At 38.5% G+C, this 14,583-nt stretch overlaps 1 long non-coding RNA gene across 1 annotated transcript in view; it reads right to left on the bottom strand.

The window, feature by feature from the left end:
- The window catches only part of LOC108495445, a 24,132-nt gene extending 9,722 nt beyond the window's left edge, over nucleotides 1-14,410 (bottom strand). The window contains exon 1 of the long non-coding RNA XR_001874126.1: nucleotides 13,987-14,410. This is a non-coding gene — a long non-coding RNA (uncharacterized LOC108495445). The remainder of the gene's footprint in view (nucleotides 1-13,986) is intronic.
- Between the last annotated feature and the right edge of the window lie 173 nt (nucleotides 14,411-14,583).

Genomic DNA, 14,583 nt, shown 5'->3' on the forward strand with positions numbered 1-14,583 from the left:
ATCATCTCACTCCATGAGGATCAGCACGGCCAAGTCAGATATGGCAACACACTTTCTGAGCCCTTTTTAATTAAAAATGGTGTAAAACAAGGCTGCGTTCTCGCTCCTACCCTATTCACAGCTTTGCATATATCATCATCTAAGTCATCAGTGATTCTAAAGAAACTCAGATGAAGTACAAGTGTATGACATCTATTTTCTTTCGTGTCACACCCCTGGCTTTTTGCTCTTGATAAACCCAAATAGATTATTAGTATTTTCTATGTTTTCACGTAGATGACCATGAATAGCTTTTTTATTTGCTCCAGTATTTTTCTAGGAATTTAACTGAAGCAGAAACCCTGTAATTCCACATGTTGTTTTCTCATCTTTTAAAGAGCAGTACTATATTTCCCTTCTACTCATACATTCACTTCAATTTATTTACAGATAATTACTAATGGCTGCTAAGTCGTGTTTGGTGGCTCTTCAGTAATGACAAATGAAATTTAAGAATTCCTGATAACGTATTAAGATGGTCTATTCCCACTTAAAGCTGAGAATTTTTCTCTGTTGATGTCATTAATTGTGAAAACATCATTTTGTAATGAAAACTAGTGCAAAAAATATTAAATGTTATGGTCCTCTTTATCAAATTCTCTCTGATAATTCTGATCCTTTGCAAGGTAACAGGCCTTTTTTAACTTGTTCTTCCCCCTAGTATCAATGCCCTTATGGTTTCTTGTTTTACCTGATGGACATTGCTTATTGAATATTATTTGTTTCTTGACTTTTGCCTATTTGATTGAACTATGTATTTATTCTTGTCCTCATACTCTGAAGAAGAAGTCACCAGATATCACAAGTTCTGTTTACTTCTACAAGCAGCAGTTGTGAATCTCAAAGCTTCTGAGCTGTGCAGGTATTTTTGTGTGTCACTGAGGTTAGAGGTTCCCCTGTCACCATCACAGCACATTAAGGGTGACCTTAACAGCTTCCCTCCTGATCCTAATTTTAACACATGACTTTTCTATTAATCTCTAACCTTTGGAGGCTATGCTGTTGTTATCATGCTGTGCAATGGAAACTCTTACTTCATTCTGGTTTTAGAGAGAACACCAGTTTCATATTTTAGACCGCTGGAAGTATAGGAAACACCATTAGAATCTGCAGCATATCTAGGATTAATTCATTGTAACAAACATCTAAAATGTCTCTGTTACACTTCTCTAACATTATTCAAAACACAGACACCTCCCCATATAGCAAGATAGACCCTGTCTCAATGTGACAGTGGCATTTAGGCACATAAATAATTCCATGGATCTGGACCCTGGATATATTTTGCGAGTCAGTGGACAAAGTACACTAAAACATTGATACAATATCCCTTTACTTTTTGCAGTAGCACACACCCCCCAAATCTCACACTATCAGCAATGCTTTTTGGCAAACTGTACTATTAATGCAAATTAAATTAGGCTGCATGACATTAAGCCACTTGGGATTTCTCCAGGACATTAATTTAGCAACATGTGCTTTCAATCACTATATGTTCTGTTCCCTTGGAAACAAACAAAAAAACCCACACCAAAACCCAATAATTAAACATAAACTACAGGTTTTTTCTGTGTGAGTGTGCAAAAGTCAGAGTTAATTTTCTTTTTCAAAATCAAGGGCTTGCCATAATTTCAAATATTATGCTTGTATTTTTCTGAATGACAACAAGGAGCATCAGGAGCGAGCAGACAATTCCTGTCTGCCACTGAGGGTTTCTTCACAGATTGTTGCTCTTTGCTTGTCTCTCCCTTATTATTGCTGCTCTGTATGCCCTTCCCTTACCTCTCCAAGGGGAAAAGTCTCTTGTACACCTTCTTTCCCCCAACACCTCTGGATATTTCTGCTCAGAAGACAAATGGATTTAGGGCTCAGTCTCAAGGGAAAACAGGTCTTATCTAGCAGAGATTTGAGGTCTCTGTCCACACAGCTGTGCCAAATCTAGACTCCTGTGAAAATAGGCAACTGGATCCAGATGGAGTCCAGATGTGTTAGTGCGCTGAGGCATCCAAGCTAGCAAGCCATTGGACAAGAACATTAGTTAAGGTGAAGTGCTGGACTGACATTTGCAGACTGTATTTGGAAATCGCTTATGCTAGCTTGTGCAAATGTCTCCAGTACTTCCAGTTTTGGGGTATTGATAGAAGGCTTGTCTGCATTTGTCAGTGTAGTGGTGCTCCAGCATGTAAGTGACGCAGAACTGGGTCATGCTAACCCCAAACTGTGACTCTTCATGCATCAGTTCAGATAGAAGCTCAACATTCTTGATGCCTCAGTTTGTGAACTTACCCGTCCATTTTCTCATCATGTCCATAGCTCTCTTGAACAGCCTTTTAAATCACAGATATTTATACTCTACTGCCATACAAGAATCAGAAAAACTAGGAAATATGACAGTTTCCCTAGGGGCTCAATTGATTAGTTGTTACTAGAATGTATAGGGGAAAATAAAATGAAGCACTAAAAAGCTTTTTTTTCCCCCATAAAACTTGAGAATATTTGGAAGAAAGAGGGAGAAGGAGAAAAGAGGCTGCTATTGGCAAACTGTGAGAGTTCATGTTGGAAGGTGGGAGGGGACTGGCAGCAGCAAAAAGACGGCATGGCAGCACTAATGTGGTTGTGTACATCTCTGAGGTAAACACAAGGAAAAACAAGCTAATCAAAAAAGGAAAACATCCTGGAGCAAGGGAAGAAATTAAGGAGAAAGAATTGTGAAAAGCCTGTGATTTTCTCATTATTCTTGTTATTTTTATGTCTTTTTTTTTTATTGCCCTTCAGTTCTTAGAGCCTTCTGCAAGTTTTCAGTGAAATGTAAAACAAATAGTTGCAACTAAATGGAACTCTGTTCCCATTCTCCTCGCAAAACAACCTGAAATCTGAAAGACCGTATAAACACAATCCCAATTTAGGTGCTTTTGAAGTGCCATGTTTTTTAAACTAATTTTATTACAAGGAGGGAGATGATGGGCTGGCACCTGAACTCTTGACTGCTTTATTCATAAAAACTAGTGCCTCACAAATAGCAGCCCTCATAACAATGAAAACTTGCACACACAGACACACACATGAATGCACATCTCGAAGGTGCTGAGAATGTGAAGCAGAGATAACAAAAGAGGATGAGAACAGAAGAAATGAAGGCTATTCTTTTAACAAGCTTTTACAGAAAGCTTGTTTAATCTCATGCTTATTTCTAAATTAGGGTGATTTGACTGTCTCACGTAATTCAATCTCCAAAAATGTTTCCATAATGTAGATGGTGAAGGCAAAACATAATTATGGGTACTGCCCCTCAGCATTTCTCTACTTTCTTTTGAAAAACCTGTCAGGTAATTTGTAACCTTATGTGGGTATTATCTTTATTTCACATTTTGTTTTTGTAGTTAAGAACACTGTAGCACTTTTTAAGAGTCTCTATAACTTTACTTTTAGGAACATATTCTTAATAATCAAAATCATCTGTTTGGCTTACAGTCTGTTTTCTTTGCAGAAGTGTTTTTGGAAGCTTAACAGTGTAATTCCAGGGATGGTATCGGCCCTAGTATTTTAGAATCTAGGCCTGCAGAGAGACTTTATATAGCTCTTTGGGAGGAAGAACTTATATGCCAAAACATAGTTCTTTGCCAGAATTAGATCCTGATTCTGTAAACTACCTAACTTTAAGCATGTGTGCATTAACATGAATATTAAATACTTGAATTCTTTACACACTGAGGTCCCCAGAATGACCATGCTTGCTCAGGACACAGGGACAGAAAGACTCAGAATCTACAAACCTTCTCTGGCAGGTGATGATGTGGGAATAGACTGCTGCTTGGAGAGCACACCTGGTGTGTCATGCAGCTCCACTTCATACGCCTTGCTCCACTTCCAGATGAAGAGGAGGCAGTGAAATGAAAAAAAAGGAAGGAGTCAGCTGTACAGGCAGAAGAGCCTTGTTAAAATGTTGTAGTAGGCAAGAACTGGGTTAATGTTGGTTGCAAAGGTGGGTAACGTTCATTTTCAGCTAAACAAGCTGGGATTGTTTAGCCTGGAGAAAAAGAGGCTGCGAAGAGTCCTTATTGCTCTCTATAATTACCCAAACCTATGTTTTAATGAGGTGGGAGTTGGCCTCCTCTTCCTGGTAACAAGCGACAGGATGAGAGGAACTATGAGACGGGAGAGTTGCACCACTGGAGGCTAACAATGGATATTAGGAAAAAGGATTGTCAAGTATTTGACCAGGCTCCACAGGGAAGTGGTGGAATCACCATCCCTGGAGGTAGAGAAAAGGTATGCAGATGTGGCTCTTGGGGACATGATTTAGTGGTGCATTTGGCAGTGCTGGGTTAACAGCTGGACTTGCTGATCTTAGAGATCTTTTCCAACTAAATGATTCTGTGATTCTATGAAATACAAAGCCTTTGACTTTACAAATCTGTGTATGTGTTCTACCATTACTCTGCCCTCCCTGCTGTAAGACGTAAATCCAGGTACAGGTTACTGTCGGTATTTTAACACTATCTACTGACTTTGTGCCGAAAAGTAAGATATCTATGTCAAAGGATAAGTTTAGACGTGCTCATAGTAGTGAGGAAGATCAGGCTTTCCGTCCACTCTGACTAGAGCTGTATTTCCTTCTGTTTGAATGGGAAAACTGGGAGCTTAGACACTCAGAAAGTAAAACTGAGGGAAGCTGGGCTTTTCAAAAGCATTTTTGGAATTAAATTTTTAAAGGTATTCTGAAATCCAGAGAAAGATACATCTTGGAGGACAGAGTTAGATTTTGTTAAGGAATAGAAAGTAAAATTAGAGTAGAACTAAAGTAATCACAAGAGAATATGTATTTTTTTAGATTAAAGCCCTAAACCAAAGAGTTATTTTGAAATGGAGATACTTTGGTGTGGAAGAGAAATATAAGAACAATAAATGCTATAAATATTCTACCCTGTACACCATGCTGTCAAATAAAAACAGAAAAATGAAGGACATTGTCTGGTTCCAACTGCTGACTCCACTTTTTCTGGAATCAAACAAAAATACAATTTGTTGATACATAACAGGCCATGTGTGACAGAAGCAGGATTTTAAAAGCATCTTATTTTTATGAAAGAAATGTGAGAATGAAAAAAGCAAATCAGGCTCAGTGTTTAATTTAACATCTGAGAAGAAGAAAACTGGAAAAATGAATGAGATAAAGTGCAAATTGCTAGACGCAAAGAAAGGTACAGTGAAGGCATAAGGAAGTATATTAGAGATCATAACATTTCAGGTGTCATTCTAGTAAAGGTCATTAGTAAAGGCCTAAATTTAGGGGAAAAGGGATACATTTTCCAACAGGAAATTTTGATTTGTTGAAACTCATTCCCATTCTGGACTGGCATGAAAATATTAATTTTTTTTTTCTTTTGAGGAAAAATAAGTGTTTTACAGGAAGTTTCTGTCTCATATAATTGTGGAGAACTATTAAAAAAATGCGTTGTGAGTGACTCCAATGTCTCAAAATCCAGACAGAAAACAAAGTTGCTTTTTTAATTCTCCCTTCAGTTTTGGTAGCTGCAATCTGTTTTATCTAAATACTTGCTATTCGTTAGTAACTAACTAATGAAAACTGTCTTTTCAGAAACCTGAATGATGCACAAATCCACTTCAGAATATTCTGAATGAAAATGCAGACTTTTCATTGCTTCCTATAGCAGTGGGTTGTACCTCAGCACTATAAAGGCCCAGAGTTGCACACTTGCTGCAAGAACAATGACCCATCCATATTCTTGCTGTAGATAAATCACAACCCCAAAGTAAGCCAGCTGCTGCTGGGATGGCTGTGAGAGGGGCAGGGGCATGCAAAGGAGATTATGTCATAGGACCAGAGCATTTCCTCCAGAAAGCGAAGTACTGCCTCATTTCTGTGTCAGAAAAAATAGCCTTATTCATGTCACAGTAATGGTCGAGTTTGCCTACACTGCTAAAGTACCTTTAGCCAGCTTTGTCCAACCCTGATATGTATTGAGGAAATGATACTATCTGTGTAAGTGATCAGGGATGGATTCAACTCTGATGTCTACCATGTCTGCTATGGTGGCTGGACACACAGTTTCCCATTTCAGAGAATAGCTGAGAGCTTACTCAGTAGGTGTCTACTCCAAAAAGAGAGAAATTGCCTTCTAGACCACACTGACTCTGTTTACCAAATATCCTTGGATTATACAGGTAGTCTGGACAATTTAGCTAATGTAAATACCTGCTTAGGTGTAGATACTAATAAATTGATGAGATTTATTTTACCAAAGCTCTCATTCAAATGACTACATAAAATACAACATAAGTAAACTTTAAAACTGCAAAAAGTAAAAATAGTTAATGTTTCTTTGGTTAGCCCTAGGGCTGCCCATTGAACATCTTAGATAATGGTTTTAGGAGCTCATTTAAAGTTTATGATTTCTTGAAAAAAACTCATAAAATGTCAATTTGCATCCTTCATTCTCATCTAAAACCTCCTATGTGTATGTTCATGAACTTTGTCACAAAAAACTATGGAGTTCCTCTATTTTGAAAGTATCCCTGTTGTTATAGTTTTACAAACACATTTAAAATCTAATACTGGAATATAAAAATTATTGCTTTGTTCATTTCAGAGTGTAAAACACTAGACCTGTCTGTTTGCAAGAAAATTATGCATGATGGGTTGGGATTGTACTTACATGGTGCCTACTTTAAACTAAAGTATGTGAAATCTTATTCAGGTTTATTGCTGCTTTTTCTGCACGCTGTGCATTGTCTTCCATCCTGTGCCTCATTCCAAACTGAACAGCCTGTGGGAAATAGTGTGGACTACTATTTTGTGTTGTCACCTAGTGTGCTGACAGGATGAAGAAAAGTGTTTGGCACAGCCTTTCATTGGTAACATATACTGATAGACACAAGCATATCTAAGTCAAGCTGTTCAACATTTAAATATGTAATTAAATATAATCACTATCCCTATTAGGGTTGACAGTTTATGTTCTTTTTATAGTAACCTTTGTACTTTTCCTCATCAGTCACTTTTTGTCTTTCTAGTAATTCATCCTGCAGTGGTAATGGAACAGGCCATTTGGCTCAAAAAATCCTTTTCTTCTTCAAATCAAAAATATGGTATTCCCATCAGAATGTGAAAGGAGCCTTTCATGTTTGGGGTCTTACCTGCTCATACCTGATAATATAGGAGCTCAGCTCAAGGAGAGGATTACTGCAGGAGTCAGAGGGGACTGCCAGTGGGAAAATGAGAGCTTAGTAGATCCATTTTGAATATATTTAGTTGGTTCTGTGGTTGGAATATATGTACTTAATTTTACCTTAGCTATAGTCTTTTCTGTTGTGGATATTGTGCAGTTATTCTGTGCATTTGTCTTTGAAGCATAAAAGCACCTCACAAAATAAGACAGGAGAAAATTCAAATGCAGGGAAGGTTGCATTTGCTCCCTTGTCCTGTTAAAGATGAGAGTAAGTATTTCCCCTTAAGCTCCAAATGAGTGGATCTATCCATGAGAAAATAGAGATCCTGTCAATGAGGCATTTTTATAAAGTTCCACTTAACTGTATTTCTGTGAAAGACAGTGTGAAAAAAAATAAGTAGGAAACTCCACCCTGGATCAGAGCAGATAAAAGATGACTGGCCTATCCAGGAGATTAATTGAATTCAGCTCCTGTCTCTATCCGATATGATATTACAAACTTAAACCTGAATGCAATGTTATTCATTGAACAACATGAGAGGGAGCAGGAACTGATGACTTCAGATGTCCTGTACTAAGTACATCCAACAAGTCCTCTAATCCCAACTCTGACTCCAGGAAAGTTTCAGTGATTGCTCAGTATGGGGGATAATAAGTAAGTCTAGATTAGGGAGTGGATCTCTCCCTCCAGCATTTTTCTCAGCTGGATCTATATGACTATTTTTTTCAGACCATTTGTGCAATACCTGTCACTGAATTAAGATAAAGATGTTCCAACAAACAACATTTCTGGGCTTAGTTCCTGCATGGAGGAAACTAGTGTTTATAGTAAACTGAAAACAGAAAAGCTAAGGTGAAATGGCTTGCCAAAGTCATACAGTACATCAGTAGAAGAGATGGGAATAGGATCTTGACTTCATACTCTCCAACAGTGCACTGCCAGCTGGACTGAGCTGCAGTAGCATTATTGGGTGAACTTAACCATCAGTGTTTCCACTTAGATTCATGAATCTGGGCTAGCCTCAACCCCAAAACCGGGTTTTCACCTGAGAATTAGGATTTTAGAACTATCTAAATACAGTGCCATCAGAAACAAATGATACCACATAACTTTTGATTGCAATATAAAGCAACAGAGCTGGCAAATCATGACTTCAGATTTTATGAGGCCAGTTGCTGATGAATTTTGGGTGGAAGGATGGCGACATCTAGTGGTATTGCTCTTCTCACAGCCCTTCACATTATATCTCGAAGCGTGTCGTTTGTAGTACAGCGACAGGTTATTTTACAGACTTAGTTAATTCTCTTTCTGAAAGTTCTAATACATTAAGCAGTACCGGCTTTTCATCAGTGACTGCCTCTTAATTTTTCAAATATAATTGCCCCTTTTGTTGTTATGCTTCAAAACAAAAGTTGTCATAAAGAAGTGATTCTGCAGTCTGCAAATAAAGCTGTATCATAAAACACTGCAAATACTGCGATAACAACTTACAGTTTTCTCTCTAAATCTATGACTTAAGTTCAAGAGTTATTTTCCTCAGAAAGACGGGCTCTGTTTCAGTAGGGACTTAGCTCCCTCCAGGGAGTGATATAATCCTCATTGAAAAAAAAAATTTGTTAAGAAAGGATGGAACAAATCACCCTTTAGGTGCTTTTTTCTCTCTGGCTTGTTAGTTAGATTGTCTAACTGTGACAATTGAAGTTAGGTAAGATGAGTAATACTAAAATGTGCTTCTCTTACATTACTGAATATAATAAAGTCTAATTTGCTCAGTCATTGAAAGAACTGCTAGAAATGTGTCTTAAAGAGAAATTTGGACAATGAAAGATGAAAGATATGGGTATGCAGATAAACCAAAGTATTATCTATAACAGAAAAATCACCTCCTCCAGGGCTTGTTTTTACTGTTCGAGCTCAAATATTTGAATTACTGACCTACCAGACCAGCCCCTGATCTGGACTCTCCTAGGTAGCTGCTAGGCATGGGCAGGGAACATTTCCAATGAGTTGTATGGGCCTCTTGCTTTGGGAGCTAAACCAGCTTCACAGTATGCAGATATGCTGTCCATGCCAGATGCTGTACTAGTACATGTGTAACCTGTTATTCTGATGTGAGATGTATCAGTGAGATGCTCTTCTCAGCTCTTAGCTGGCAGTGGGGAAGAAGACTGGCCAGGCTGAACAGAGAGCTTTAACTAGGACTCAGGGGAAAAAATTAAAAGAGGATTTATGACCCTTAGAAGAAGGGGCAGGAAACTCAGGAAGAGTACAAGGATGTTGTTAGGTCATGAAGAGAGAAAATTAGAAAGGTGAAAGCCCAGCTAGAAGTCCATCTCACCACCATGGTAAAAGATAACAAAAAAATGTTTTTACAAATAAATTAATAACAAAAAGAGGGCCAAGGAGAATCTCCAGCCTTTATTGGATGCAGAGGGAAACACTGTCATGAAGGATGAGGAAAAGGCCGAGGTACTTAATGTCTTTTTTTGCTATAATCTTTAACAGAAGGACCAGTTATCCTCAGGGTAGTCAGACCCCTAAGCCGGTAGACAGGAATGGGGTGCAGAATAAATCTCTCATAATCCAGAAGGAAGTAGTTAGTGACCTGCTGAGCCACCTAGACACTCACAAGTCTATGGTGTTGGATGGGATCCGCCTGAGGCTACTGACAGAGCTAGCAGAAGAGCTCACCAAGCCACTCTTCATGATTTACCAGCAGTCCTGATTATTCAGGGAGGTCCCAGATGAGTGAGGGTTGGCCAATGTGATGCCCATCCACAAGAAGGACTGGAAGGAGGATCCAGTGAAAAACAGGCCTGTTAGTCTGATCTCAGTGCCAGGCAAGGTTATGGAACAGATCGTCTTGTGTGCAATTACACAGTGTGTGAAGTACAACCAGGGGATCAGGCCCTGCCAGATGGGTTTAGGAAAGGCAGGTCCTGCTTTACCAACGTGATCTCCTCTATGACAGGGTGACCCACTTAGTGGATGAAGGGAAGGCTGTGGATGTTGTCCACCTGGACTTCAGTAAAGCCTTTCCCACAGTTCTTCAAATTCCACCTTCATAACACCTTTCAAGAACAAACTCACGCTTGCCGCCTCAGTAATACCGTACTATAATAATATTTATGTACATAAATACAGCTTTATTCTGTAACACTCGTGGTCTACGCCCAGTCCTTCGTTATCATACTGAACCAAATCTACTCATCAGTCTTCTCTTTGCATGATCTTTTGAACCCTACAGCTGGCTCCACAAGTTTTATCATAAAAGCACATATCTCACCAGCTGAATATTGTAACTGTGCAAATGAAAACCCTCTTACTGCAAATGTTGCATTATCACTTAGCTATCACATCAGCATTCAAGTAGCTCAACCCACCTTTCAAAATTACAGTATATTATTTCCTCCTGTCAAATAATTTGTTTCTTTCAGAAATTCCTTCTTATTAATTTCACAATAAAGATTTTTTGTTTAGTACTAAGTTATCTCGAAGAGTAGGGGTTGAACTCAGATGGATTTTATGTACATACAAAACAGGCCTTGGGAAAACTGTATGCAATAGCCTGAAACAGTCCATATGGGATGCCCACTACTTAGATGTTCCCCAAAATGCACAGGGAATATGTGAGATATTCTTTTGTAATTGCTACAATAGCACTGAAATACTATATAAAACTGACTAAGAAGTCTAGTTTTCCCAAAGGATTTCTACTGCTGTTTTTTTTATAGCTAATGGGTTTGATGCCCAGTGAAACTAAGCTTTGACTAAGCATGTCTTCAAGATAAGCTTTTATCTATATGGCCTTATGAAGTCAGAGTGGTCTTAAATATCACCATTCTCAACTGCCCTTCTATAATGGTATGTAGAGCCACGGAGGGCAGAAAGTGCCTGTGCACCTTTTGAATTCCCAGTTGGAAGTCTCCTTGCCTTGAGACAAGGAGCTTTCATTAAATTCATCTGGACTCTTAACTCTCACATAAGAACTAGAAAGTGGTCCAACTTTGAAGTTAATTCTTTTAACTTGTTTTCCTAATTAAAACAAAGCTTTAGTTAGAAACACAGCCCCCTCCCCCGGCCCTGTCATTTCCATAGTCCTGTAACAAACGTGCTTTGATTTTGCTTTAAATGGGAAATGGGGAGTGGTGGTGTGTGTGGTAAGATCTTTGATCTATAGAAGAACATTAGGCCATTTTAGCCCAAAAGGAATTTGTTTGAGAAACTACATGAAAATAGCAGTTGAAACATAATGCAAACTTAATTCTAACTGATGCTGTTTTGAAAGCTATGCAGTTCTAGTAGTACTTTAATTTTGAAGGTTACATAATGGCATACTTCAGTCTGTCAAATAATGCATTTTATATTCCTATAAAATATTTGAAAATTGTATAAGAAAGATGTCTTTATCCACAGATTTCACTTAGTAAAGACAATAATGGTTTTTCCCTATGGCAGGTATCTATGCTACGAGCTGCATTATGTTATCATCTGGTAGCTGTTGTTGTAGCATATAATATCTTTTAAAATAAGCCAAAGATATAAGTTGTAAAATAATGAACGTCTTCTCAGATTGTTAAGATTGTGTCTGTTGCAGTATGTGGAGTTTTACATGGAGCATGCAGTCCCACTGATGTTACCTAAGATGGAATATTCACTATCATATTTTCTCTGAAAAATAATGAACTTTTAAACTTTTAAAATGTCTTCTAAAGAAAGCTGGTGAAAAGATCTCCTGGAGAGATCTATTCTTTTCAGTTTTGAAATATGCTGTACATTTTTGGTTAGTCCATTAACTTTGGCAACAAAAAGATGTGTTCCCCACTAGTCAAACCTTTAGGCTTGAGAGGGTGAAGTAGAGACCCCACAGAAGTTCTTTTGTGGACCTAGCCCTGAGTCACAAACAAAATAAATGGCTAGGCAGAGAATTTAACCTTAACTGGTTAAACCTGGAGATAGTCCTGCTTTTTTGACATCTGATTCTCATCCTCCAAGATGAGCGCCAAAAAGTAAGGCCTTGTCCAACACCTGTCCCCAGATTGAGAGACATACTGGCTAACTAAGCTACAGAACTTCTAAAATAAAACTCAGTTGGTAGAAAGATATGAGTCTGCCTGGTACCGTTAAAGAGTACAAGACACTCAGCAAGTACTTCTAAGAGCTTCAGAGTGCCAGTCCTGTCTACAACTTAACTGACATTATCGGATGAAGAATCACTTTATTTATTATACAGGTGTAGGATGCAATGTTTAGTACAGTGAAGGTTCACTCTTCCTCCAAGGTCTTGATATACTATTACAAGAGGAACACCTGGTATTGATTAGTAACCTTGTTTATCACAGGTTAGAGTCAAGAGTCAAGAGACTCTTTTGACTATGAACTTTCCTGCACTGACTTCTAACATGTTTTTTGGCTTACCAAAAAACTAACTTTGGACTAACTTTCTAAGAGAACTAGAGCAGGACATCATTAATCCTCAGCATGTCCTCAGATGTGCTGAGGGTCTGTCATCTCAGAGGTCCTTTTCAACCTGGCTGATTCTATGATTCTAGGATCACTGTTTTAGAATCAAACTACAGTATCTTTTGTTACTCAGTCTACAAGAAAATTCATGTCTAGCCTGTGGCTACCTTCTGAAGCTTCCTAATTTGAAGAGCTTCAGTCTCACTGTTAACTCCTTTCCCTACCTTCTAAAATAAGATGTAGGTCTCTGAGAAGGTGCATGGTACCAGCACCATAGCACAGGTATGGAACAAATGGCTTAGCAGGTGGAACCTTTTCTCAGTGGTTGCAGATCCGGCAATGACTCCCATGGGACACAGACCAACCCCACCACGGCCAAGTAAAGCAGACTCAGACCTTACATCTCCTGCTAGGTCTTGGATAATATACACCTCTATTATGCGATCCCTGTGATCCATTTGGATTGTACCTGCACTTCTGGTGAAGATTACTGAAGAAGTATGTGCACTTAAGCAGCTTCTACACTTGCATACAGGAGATACCAAGCTTGCCCAGTAATTAACGTCTATAAAATCTCATCTCTAAACGAGTACACTGAGTGTACTCTGTCTCATTTCTAAGTTTTAGAAAAAGAATATGTATATCATCGCTTCCTACAGAGTAGATTCAAGAAGGTGAACTGCACTAGTTTCTGAACTACTTTTGGGCTTCAAACTGATGACCTTCACGTTGGAACTGAGATACAGGGCTTTTTTCTAGTTTCAATTTTAGAGATGTAAGGCTATGACATCTGCCTTAGCATCTGTACTGAACAATTTAGGCAGGATAAGCTTTCTAATCCAGGCTCTCTGTAAGCGTTCATTTAACCATCACAAAGACGCTCTGGGTTTGTAGGTTTAGGATAATTTGGATACTGCACGTTAAGTCAGTAGAGAAGGGCAATAGGTCCTTTCTTAATTGTCAGTTTGCTTTTTTGAACCAAGTGACCTATGGCTGCATAATATGCTTTAATCAAAAGCTTATGAAGAGCTGGCAGCAAAGCACCCCAGTACCTTTACCTAGGCTGTCTATTGGGACATTTTATCCAAGCCCTTGCAGCTCCTACCTCAGGATGAATGATACTACACCAAGCAAATAAAATTAAACTGTGATCAGAACATCAGTAAATAGAGATTCTAAGTGTAGGTTAAAGCATAGCACTGGTTCCTGACATCTCTTACCTAATGTTATAGTTGGCATCAGCCCTTGAACAAAGTAGAGAAAATGAAAATGGTCTTTTAAACATTCACTTACTTCATCAGTTATATTCAGTTTTTGTATTGAACTTCTTGAAGGTTTAAGATATCCCATACGAAAGTTGCTCACAGTATCGTATTGCAGCAAGGCAGGTAATTCTGATTTGACAACATGATGAGAAAGGTTTTTAGCGGTGGCAAAATGTTAGTAATCCTGGCGTAGGTAATACAGACCCTTGTAGGAATTAACGAGTTCTGTAGGGTCACATATCCCTGAGAGAACTGCAAAACTGGAGGGAATGAAAGAAAGGGCTGTTAAGATGATCAGGGTAATGGAGATCTGCCTGTGTGAGAAGAGCCTCCGTCAATGAGGACCGAGAGGTGATATGACTGGTCTCCATCAATATTTTAAAAGGCCAACATCAAAGAGAACAAAAAGCTAATTAAACTAAAGGACAATGTTGGCACAATGACAAGTGGGTATAAATTGGCCATGAGTACACTTAAGTACGAAATGAGAAGAATATTTATAATTAGCAAAAGAGACAAATTTTGAAAAAGGAGGTGCAAAGTGCCCAAGAACAGTACATGGTGATTTTCCCTAACAGCTTCTCTAAGTTTGACATGGCTGGCTGCGATCATAAGGGAAGAGATT

Source organism: Lepidothrix coronata, unplaced genomic scaffold, assembly GCF_001604755.1.
Source record: "Lepidothrix coronata isolate B3197 unplaced genomic scaffold, Lepidothrix_coronata-1.0 Scaffold31, whole genome shotgun sequence".
Taxonomy (NCBI): Eukaryota; Metazoa; Chordata; class Aves; order Passeriformes; family Pipridae; genus Lepidothrix; species Lepidothrix coronata.